The 10,682-nt window shown below is 40.5% G+C and overlaps 1 non-coding gene across 1 annotated transcript; it reads right to left on the bottom strand.

Annotated features, from left to right (window-relative positions):
* Positions 1 to 10,143: 10,143 nt before the first annotated feature.
* LOC148544692 (small nucleolar RNA R71) lies at positions 10,144 to 10,251 on the bottom strand. The gene has a single exon (XR_015901481.1). It is a non-coding gene; the product is annotated as a small nucleolar RNA R71 (small nucleolar RNA).
* Between the last annotated feature and the right edge of the window lie 431 nt (positions 10,252 to 10,682).

The raw sequence follows: 10,682 nt of genomic DNA, 5'->3' as shown, positions 1-10,682 counted from the left end.
CCAACCTCCCGTTGAGTTGTTGTACCTCTTTGACACAAGTTGGGCTCTTTATGTTGAGTATAGCCTGGCATTTATCCGGATTTGCCTCAATTTCTCTTTGTGTTAGCATAAAACCCAAGAACTTGCCAGCTTCTACTGCAAAGGTGCATTTTGCAGGATTGAGTCGCATGCCATGCTTCCTTATAGTGTCGAACACTTGGACCAAGTCGGACAATAATGTCTCTTCACTTTGTGTCTTTATCAACATGTCGTCCACATAGACTTCCATGATTTTTCCGATATGGTCTGAAAAGACTTTGTTCATTAGCCTTTGATAAGTTGATCCTGCATTTTTAAGACCAAAAGGCATTACGATGTAGCAATAGTTTGCTTTTGGTGTTAGAAACGAGGTTTTTTTCTGATCAGGTGGATACATTGGGATTTGGTTGTATCCAGAATATGCATCCATAAACGAGAGGTATTTATATCCGGATGAGGCATCCACCAGAGCGTCGATACTTGGGAGTGGATAAGGATCTTTTGGGCAGGCTTTGTTGAGATCGGTGTAGTCGGTGCACATTCGCCACTTCCCATTAGATTTTTTCACCAAGACGACGTTGGCTAGCCATAGTGGGTACTTGACTTCTCTTATGAATCCTGCCTCCAGTAATTCTTGTACCTGTTCTTCCACGGCTTGGGATCGTTCTGGCCCAAGTTTTCTTCGTCTCTACTGTACCGGCTGAGATCCTGGATAGACCGCCAATTTGTGGCACATTAGTTTGGGGTCTATGCCTGGCATGTCTGTAGCTTTTCATGCGAAGAGATCGACATTATTTTGTAAGAACTGTACTAGTGATTCTTTTGTGCCTTCTTGTAGGATCGTACCAATATTAGTTATTTTGTCTGAGGTGTCTCCGATCTAGACTTTCTCTACTTCACGTTTGGGCTGTGGACGAAGTTCTTCTCGTCTCTGAACTCCACCAAGCTCAATTGTATGGAATTCTTCTCCTCTGCCTCTGAGGTTTAGAATTTTGTTATAACAGCGGCGTGCCATCTTTTGATCGGCTTTTATTGTAGCTATCCCTTCTGCAGTTGGAAATTTCATGCATAGATACGGAGTTGAGACTATTGCGCCGAGTTGATTTAAGGTTTTCCGTCCTATTAAGGCATTGTAGGCTGAACTCACCTCGACCACGATGTAGTCTATTTTGAGTGTTTTAGATTGGTTTCCTTTTCTGAAAGTTGTGTGTAGTGGCACGTATCCCAATGGTTGTACCGGGGTATCTCTCAGTCCGAACAGGCTGTTCGGGTATGCTTTAAGCTCTTTTTCTTCTAAGCCGAGCTTGTCGAAGGCAGTTTTGAATAAGATGTCAGCGGAGCTCCCTTGGTCTATTAATGTGCGGTGGAGATTGGCATTTGCCAGTATGATGGTGATGACCATGGGATCGTCGTGTCCCGAGATGATACCGGATGCATCTTCCTTGGTAAACGTAATTGCAGGGATGTCGGGTGCTTCCTCCTTTCCTTCGACATGATATACTTTAAGATATCTTTTGCGGGATGATTTGGAGATTCCTCCTCCTAGAAATCCTCCGTGTATCATATGAACATGTCTTTCTGGTGTACGAGGTGATCGCTCGGTTCGCCCGGCCTCTTCATCCCTCCTCCTTTTTCTTTGCTCATCGTCTCGGGTGGCCAAATACCGATCTAGTTTTCCTTTTCTTACTAACTTTTCTATAACGTTCTTTAGATCGAAGCATTCGTTGGTAGAATGTCTGCGGACACGATGGTATTCACAATACTTGTTTCGGTTTTCTCCTCCTCTTTTGTCTTTGAGTGGTCGAGCTGGGGTTATTTTTTCTGTGTGGCAGACTTCTTTGTACACGCCCACAAGAGACACCCGAAGGGGGGTGTAATTATGATATTTTTTAATTTTTTCCCATGTCGGTCTTCCTTCTTTTTGGGCTCTTTATCTTTATCTCGGTAGGAGAATCCGGATTTTGAGGTTTCACCTAGCCGAGAATTTTCTTCCATGTTGATATACTTCTACGCCTGTTCTTGCACTTCGTCCAAGGATGTGGGGTATTTCTTTGATATAGATTGACTGAAAGGTCCCTCTCGTAGTCCATTGATGAGGCCCATGATGGCGGCCTCTGTTGGTAAACTTTGTATGTCAAGGCATGTTTTGATGAATCTCTCCATCTAGTTGCGAAGACTTTCCCGATCTCCTTGCATGATTCCTAGTAGACTGGGAGCGTACTTAGCTTTGTCTTTTTGGATGGAGAATCTGGCCAGGAACTTTTTGGCTAGATCATCAAAGCTTGAGATGGACTTTGGAGGTAGGTTGTCGAACCATCTGATTGCTGTCTTTGTGAGAGTTGTTGGAAAAGCTTTGCAACGGACTGCATCTGAGGCGTCGGTGAGGTACATTCTACTTCTGAAATTACTGAGGTGATGGTTGGAGTCTGTAGTGCCATCGTACAAGGTCATGTCCGGAATTTTGAAGTTTTTAGGAATTTTAGTCTTCATAATTTTTCTAGTGAATGGATCTTGATCTTTGCATGGGCTGTCCTCAGGGGTGGATCGAGTAGCTTTGGCTTTAAGATCGGCTTCGAGTTTTAGAAGTTTATCTTCTAATTCTCGACGTTGCCTTACTTCTCTCTGTAGATCCTTCCCGAATTCCCGTTGATGATGGGTTTCTTTTTCAAGTTGCTTTAAATGATCTTGAAGTGCTTCTATCACTCCCGGATTTGATGAATTTTTGTCCACGTTGGATTCCGGAGTGTCTTTTAGCGTAGTGTCTGCACTTTTATACGGTGTTCTATCCTCTAGATCTGAATCATGGTCGTTGTCGTGATCGTCCGCCATGGTGATGGGATGACTTCCAAGTTCCCCGGCAACGGCGCCAATGTTCCGAGGGTTACCTGAAACTGTAGGTCGATCTCGGACGAGATCTTCTGTGCTGGTCGGTGTTGACGTGTCCGGCTGGTGAGTGACGGCTGGAGCTGTCGTGTCCGATTTATTGGACTGGCTGAACTGCTTGATCCTTCGTCACCGGAGGGTGGGGGGTACTTGCAAGGGACTCCGATGCTAAAGTTAGCAAGGGTATTAAGCAGGTTTTTAGTAGAATCAGAGTATGAGTTATACCTGGGTGCTCTAGTGTATTTATAATGGCATAGAGTGACCTTTTTAGATAAGATAAGTTAGTTATCTTATCTTATCCTATCTTTGAGTTGAGGTCAGCTTATCTTTTAAGGGAACCACCCTTATCTTTATAGGCTTGGACTGCCTTAGGATTTGTCTCGTGTTCCTCTATTTGGGCTCTTTACTGGGCTTTCCTGTCATTTTGGCCGAGCTCTTTGATAAGAGGTCGGTTTGTCCTGACCTGAAGAGATCGGTCGCTTTGTTGGTAGAACATCCTGAGTCGGACAGCTCGACCCAGGGTATGAACAAGGAGCTTGATAAAAAGGAACCTCAACTTGAGGCAAAGAGTGAATTGAAGCCTCTTCCATCTCATTTGAAGTATGCTTTCTTAGAGGACAACCAAAGGTTTGCGGTCATTATTGCTAGCGAGCTTTCGAGTCAAGAAGAAGAAAAGCTCCTAGATGTCCTAAGAAAATACAAGAAAGCAATTGGTTGGAGCTTGGCCGACATTGTGGGGATTGACCCCCACAAGTGTATGTGTCGTATCTTTCTCCAAGAGGAAGCTCGGCCGGTGAGACAACCGCAAAGAAGGCTCAACCCCATCATCCTCAATGTGGTGAAGAAGGAGGTCACTAGGCTACTTGATGCGGGTATCATATATCCGATTTCTGACAGTGAGTGGGTGAGCTCGGTCCAGGTTGTTCCCAAGAAATCGGGCATCACTGCGGTTAAGAAGGATGATGGTGAAGTGGTCACCAAGAGAGTACAAAATGCTTGGCGAGTGTGCATCGATTATAGAAGGTTGAATGCCGCTACAAGGAAGGACCACTACCCTTTGCCCTTTATTGACCAGATGTTGGACCGACTAGCGGGTAAATCCCATTATTGCTTTCTTGATGGTTTCACTGGTTACTTCCAGATTCACATTGCTCCTGAGGATCAGAAAAAGACCACATTCACTTGTCCTTTTGGCACCTTTGCTTACAAAAGGATGCCATTTGGGCTATGCAATGCACTTGCTACTTTTCACCGGTGTATGACTAGTGTCTTTTCTGATCTGATGGAGAGTTGTATGGAAGTCTTTATGGATGACTTCAATGTTTATGGAACCTCATCTGATAGTTGCTTAGAGAACTTGGCTAGAGTCATAGCTAGATGTGTTGACACTAACCTTGTCCTAAATTTTGAAAAATGTCATTTCATGGTAAGACAAGGTATAGTGTTAGGACATGTAGTATCTAATGAAGGCATTTTTGTAGACCTGGCCAAGGTCGATGTTATCACCAATTTACCTTACCCCTCATCTGTGAGGGAGGTCCGTTCCTTTTTGGGGCATGCAGGATTTTACAGGTGCTTTATCAAGAATTTCAGCAAGATTGCATTACCATTGTCGCGCCTACTCCAAAAAGATATGGACTTTGAGTTTGACAGTGCATGTGTGAGTGCGTTTGAGGAGTTAAGGAGAGTTCTTACCACGGCACCGATTGTGCGAGGCCCCAATTGGACGCAGCCATTCGAGATAATGTGCGATGCGTCAAACCATGCTGTAGGTGCTGCGCTTGCACAGCGCGATGATAAACTCCCTTATATCATTGCTTATTCTTCAAAAACATTGGATACGTCACAATCCAACTATACCACTACAGAGAAAGAATTCCTAGCTATTGTTCATGCTTTAGATAAATTCAGATCTTATTTGTTAGGATCCAAGATAGTGGTATACACGGATCATGCAGCTTTAAAGTATTTATTGACAAAGAATGAGTCGAAACCTAGGCTCATACGTTGGATCTTGCTCTTTCAAGAGTTTGACATTGAGATTAGGGATCGAAGTGGGTCTCAAAATTTGGTTGCGGATCATTTGAGCCGCCTTGAGAATATGAAATATGACCCATTTCCGATCGATGACTCATTCCCATTGGATAGTTTGCATATTGTGTCGGATAGCTTTCCTTGGTTTGCACCAATGGCGAACTACTTGGTTGCTAAGATCTTCCCTCCTAACTTTTCTAAACATCAAAGGGATAAGTTGAGGAGTGATTCCAAATACTATATTTGGGATGACCCTCACTTGTGGAAGAGTTGAGCGGACCAAGTAATTCAAAGATATGTCCCGGAATCTGAAATCCAACCCATTCTGGAAGCTTGCCATTCATCCGAGTGTGGTGGCCACTTTGGCCCACAACGGACAGCTAAAAAGGTGTTAGATTGTGGATTCTGGTGGCAAATCTTATTTAAGGATGCTAACCGATTCTGTGTGTCGTGCCACTAATGTCAGAAGTCGGGAAATGCGTCCTAAAGGGATGAAATACCTCAACAACCGATGTTGTTCTATGAGATCTTTGATGTATGGGGCATAGACTTCATGGGGCCATTTCCCAACTCAAGTGGGTATCTATATATTTTGTTGGCGGTTGACTACGTATCAAAGAGGGTAGAAGTGATACCTACTCGCCTTGATGACGCTAATACCGTGATTTCTTTCATTAGAAATAACATTGTATGCCGTTAAGGGTCGCCACGAGCAATCGTGAGCGACCAAGGTTCCCACTTTTGCAACAGGAAAGTAGAGGCACTGCTCAAGCGCTATGGGGTATTGCACAAGGTTTCAACTGCTTATCACCCTCAAACCAACGGACAAGCGGAGGTGTCCAACCGGGAGATTAAGCGGATTTTGGAGAAAGTGGTGAATCCACAAAGGAAGGATTGGAGCTTTCGGTTGGGAGATGCACTGTAGGCGTATAGGACGGCCTACAAGACCCCGTTGGGGATGAGTCCCTTGCGAATTGTCTATGGTAAGGCATGCCACCTTCCGGTGGAGATTGAGCATAAAACCTATTGGGCGGTAAAGCAGTGTAACATAGATTTCACCAAGGCGGGTGTAGCCAGAAAATTGCAACTAGGGGAGCTTGAGTGTCTTAGGAATGAAGCATATGAGAATGCCCGAATCTACAAGGAAAAGACTAAGGCATTTCATGACCACCATATCCGGAAGAAGGATTTTCAAGAAGGTGATGAGGTTCTCCTATATAACTCGAGGCTTAGATTCATGCCTGGCAAGCTCCGTTCTAGATGGGAAGGACCCTTCAAGGTAAAGGAGGTAAAGCCCTATAGAGTGGTGGAATTGTTTGACCCTAGAAGCAAGGCAACTTTCAAGGTGAATGGACATAGAGTGAAGAAGTACCATGGCTACAAGTCTCCAAAGGAGCAAGAGGTGTTCCTACTTACGGATGCACCTAAGGGAGGAGAAGCTTAAGCGACTGACCGTCCAACTTAAGGACGTTAAAGAAAAGTGCTTGGTGGGAGACACCCCACTGTGGTAAGATCTTCCTTGTGTATACCTTCTTTCTTCTAGCTTTAGATTCTTGTGAATTTTGTGATTCTTGGTGTTGTTGAGTGCTTAGGAATGCTAGTTTTGTTGATTTTGTTGAATTGTTAGGATATTCATATAGGTTTCATTACTCTTGGTATGGATGAATTGTTGAAGTTAGAGAAAATGCTTTGTTTTGAATATTGCATGAATTTGTGAGTGTTTTCTTGACGATCTAGCTTAAATACCTGCCAAGAATGTGTTAGAGTAGCTCTCTCTATGTTGTATATATATTGAAAAAAAAAGGGATGCACGCTAAGCGTGCAGGACACGCGCGCGTCCCTTGCATTTTTGCAAGTTTGTGCATCTGACCCGAGAGTTGCGTGCCTAATGTGCAATCAATGCACGAAACGCGCAGGGACCTACTCACGCGTATGCATGAGGCGCACCCGTGCATCCCTTGCCCCCAACCCTGTCCACGCGTACGCGCACATGACGCGTACACGTCGGTTGGTCTGCATGCCATTATTGGTAAGATCCGCGTGCCTGACAACCACAAAGCGGTCTACATAATGTTCAACGTAGTCATTGGAGGACAGCCAGAGTATATTCTCTTGGGTCTCTAATACCCGGACCGAGTCCGTGAGATTAGGATCTTCGTGGTATAGGCTAGAACCAATTGGCAGCCATTCCTGAGATCCGAAAAGTCTAAACCTTGTCTGTGGTATTCCAAGTAGGATCTAGGAAGGGATGACTGTGACGAGCTTTAAACTTGCGAATGTTGGGCGCAGTGACAGTGTGCAAAAGGACAAGGGTCTTATTCTGACGCTAGCGAGAACCGACAGATGATTAGCCGTGCGGTAGCTGTACTTGGTATTTTTCATCTGAGACGAGAAATCCGATAGTTTATTAGCCGTGCAGAGATCGTACCTGGTATTTTTCATCCGAGAGGATCATACAGCTTGCCATGGAAGGGAGCACGCATGATTGGAAGAAGGCAATAGGAAAGCAGAGGTTCAGAAGCAACAAAGCATCTCCAAACACTTATCTGAAATTCCCACCAATGAATTACATAAGTATCTCTATTTTATTTTATGTTTTATTTATCTTTTAATTATCAAAAACTTATAACCATTTGAATCTTTCTGACTGAGATTTACAAGATGACCGTAGCTTGCTTCAAGCCGACAATCTCCGTGGGATCGACCCTTACTCATGTAAGGTATTACTTGGACGACCTAGTGCACTTGCTGGTTAGTTGTGCGGAGTTGTGAAAAGTGTGAATCACAATTTCGTGCACCAAGTTTTTGGCGCCGTTGCCGGGGATTGTTCGAGTTTGGACAACTGACGGTTCATCTTGTTGCTTAGATTGGGTAATTTTATTTTATGTTTAAGATTTTTATTTTATTTTCGAAAAAAATATTCTTCAGAGTTTTTAAGAATGAATTCTAGAGTTTCATGAGATATGTTGAAACCTGACTGGCTATTAAGCCATGTCTAATCTTTTGGACTGAGGTTTCCACTTATCTTTGCAGGAGCCTTTTGGTTCCCATCAATTTGGCTGTTGTATGAAATGCTCTGCTAAAGCTTGGCTGGCCATTTGGCCATGTCTAATTCTTTTGGACCGAAGCTTTAGACTAACATTGCACGAATCCTGGAATTCTTATTAAAAATTTTGAATTTCTTTATTTTCTTTTTCCAAAATAGTTTTCAAAAAATACAAAAATTTTTTATAAAACCATAAAAACCAAAAATTTGTGTTTCTTGTTAGAGTCTAGTGTCAAATTTTAAGTTTGGTGTCAATTGCTGGTTTTAATTTCTCTTAAAATTTTCGAAAAATCATGCATTGTGTTCTTATTTGATCTTCAAGTTGTTCTTGATGATTTTCTTTGTTTAATCTTGTGATTTTCTTATTTTGTACTTTTTCTTATTTTTCATATGCATTTTCGAATTCATAGTGTCTAAACATTAAAAATTTTTATGTTTGGTGTCTTGCATGTGTTTCTTTTCTTAAAAAAATTTTCAAAAATATGTTCTTGATGTTCATCATGATCTTCAAAGTGTTCTTGGTGTTCATCTTGACATTCAAAGTGTTCTTGCATGCATTTATTATTTTGATCTTAAATTTTTATGTTTTGTTTCATTTTTGTTGTTTAATGAAGAGAGAGAAAAACAACAAAATAATATCTCTTCATTCATTCAAAAATAAAAAATAATATCTTTCCCCTATTTTACTCATAATTTTTGAAATTTTGGGTTAACTTAGTAAAAAATTTTCAAAATTTGGTTGTTTCTTGTTAGTCAAGTCAAAATTTCAATTTAAAAATCCTATCTTTTCAAATCTTTTTCAAAAATAAAATCTTTTTCGTTTTCCTTTCTTGTTTTTCGAAAATTCTTCAAAATTAATTTTCAAAATCTTTTTCTTAATTTTATTTCACATTTTTGAAAACTTTACTAACAATTAATTTTTGATTCAAAAAATTTCAAGTTTATTACTTTCCTGTTAAGAAATGTTCAATCTTTAAATTCTAGAATCATATCTTTTAGTTTCTTGTTAGTCAAGTCATCAACTTTAATTTTTAAAATCAAATAATTTTAAATTTCTTTTTCAAATCTTTTTTAAAATAGATTTCAATAATATCTTTTTCAAAACTTAATTTCAAATCTTTTTCTAACCTCTTATCTTTTCAAAATTTAATTTCAAATCTTTTTCAATTAACCACTTGACTTGTTTGTTTTAATTGTTAATTGTTTACTATTTCTTATCCCTTTCAAAACCACCTAACTACTTTTCTCTCTCTCTTATTTTCAAAAATCACTAACCTCTTTTTCAAAATTCTTTTTCATTAACTAATTGTTTTAAATTCTAATTTTATTTTATTCCTTCTTAAATTTCGATTTCTAACTCAAATAAAATAAAAACAAAAATTTTTTCTTTTCTTTTAAATTAATATTCGAATACTCTCTTTCTCTCATCTCTTTCTATTTATTTTATTTATTCACTAACATCCCTCTTCTTAAAAATTCGAACCCTCTCCCCCTCTCTATGTTCGAATTTCTTCTTCTTCCTTCTTCATTCTATTCTTCCATTCTTCTACTCACATAAAGGAATCTCTATACTGTGACATAGAGGATTCCTCTTCTCTCTTTATTCTCTTCTTTTTTATATGAGCAGAAACAAGGATAAGAACAGTCTTGTTGAAGCTGATCCTGAACCTGGAAGGACTCTGAAGAGGAAGCTAAGAGAAGCTAAAGCACAACACTCTGGAGAGGACCTTATAGAAATTTTCAAAAAAGAAGAAGACATGGCAGCCAAAAATAACAACAATGGTGGAGATGCAAGGAAGATGCTTGGTGACTTTACTGCACCAACTTCTGACTTCTATGGAAGAAGCATCTCAATTCCTGCAATTGGAGCAAACAACTTTGAGCTTAAGCCTCAACTAGTTTCTCTAATGTAGCAGAATTGTAAGTTTTATGGACTTCCATTGGAAGATCCTCATCAGTTTTTAGTTGAATTCTTGCAAATCTGTGACACTGTTAAGACCAATGGGGTTAATCTTGAGGTCTACAGACTTATGCTTTTCCCCTTTGCTGTAAGAGACAGAGCTAGGATATGGTTGGACTCACAACCTAAAGAAAGCCTGAACTCTTGGGAAAAGTTAGTCAATGCTTTCTTGGCCAAATTCTTTCCACCTCAGAAGTTGAGCAAGCTTAGAGTGGAAGTCCAAACCTTCAGACAGAAGAAAGGTGAATCCCTCTATGAAGCTTGGGAAAGATACAAGCAATTGATCAGAAGGTGTCCTTCTGACATGCTTTCAGAATGGAGCATCTTATGTATATTCTATGATGATCTGTCTGAATTGTCCAAGATGTCATTGGATCACTCTGCTGGTGGATTTCTTCATCTAAAAAAAATGCCTGCAGAAGCCCAGGAACTCATTGAGATGGTTGCAAATAACCAGTTCATGTATACTTCTGAAAGAAATCCTATGAATAATGGGATGACTCAGAAGAAAGGATTTCTTGAGATTGATACTCTGAATGAAATATTGGCTCGGAATAAAATATTAACTCAGCAAATCAATATGATTTCTCAGAGTCTGACTAGAATGCAAGCTGCATCCGGCAATACTAAAGAAGCTTCCTTTGAAGAAGAAGCTTATGACCCTGAGAATCCTGCAATGGAAGAGGTGAATTACATGGGAGAATCCTATGGAAACACCTATAATCCTTCATGGAGAAATCA

This window comes from Arachis ipaensis, chromosome B9, assembly GCF_059453495.1.
Source record: "Arachis ipaensis isolate K30076 ecotype BB chromosome B9, ASM5945349v1, whole genome shotgun sequence".
Taxonomy (NCBI): Eukaryota; Viridiplantae; Streptophyta; class Magnoliopsida; order Fabales; family Fabaceae; genus Arachis; species Arachis ipaensis.
Note: the sequence above shows the minus strand (reverse complement) of the source record. Positions and strands in the feature narration are given on the sequence as shown.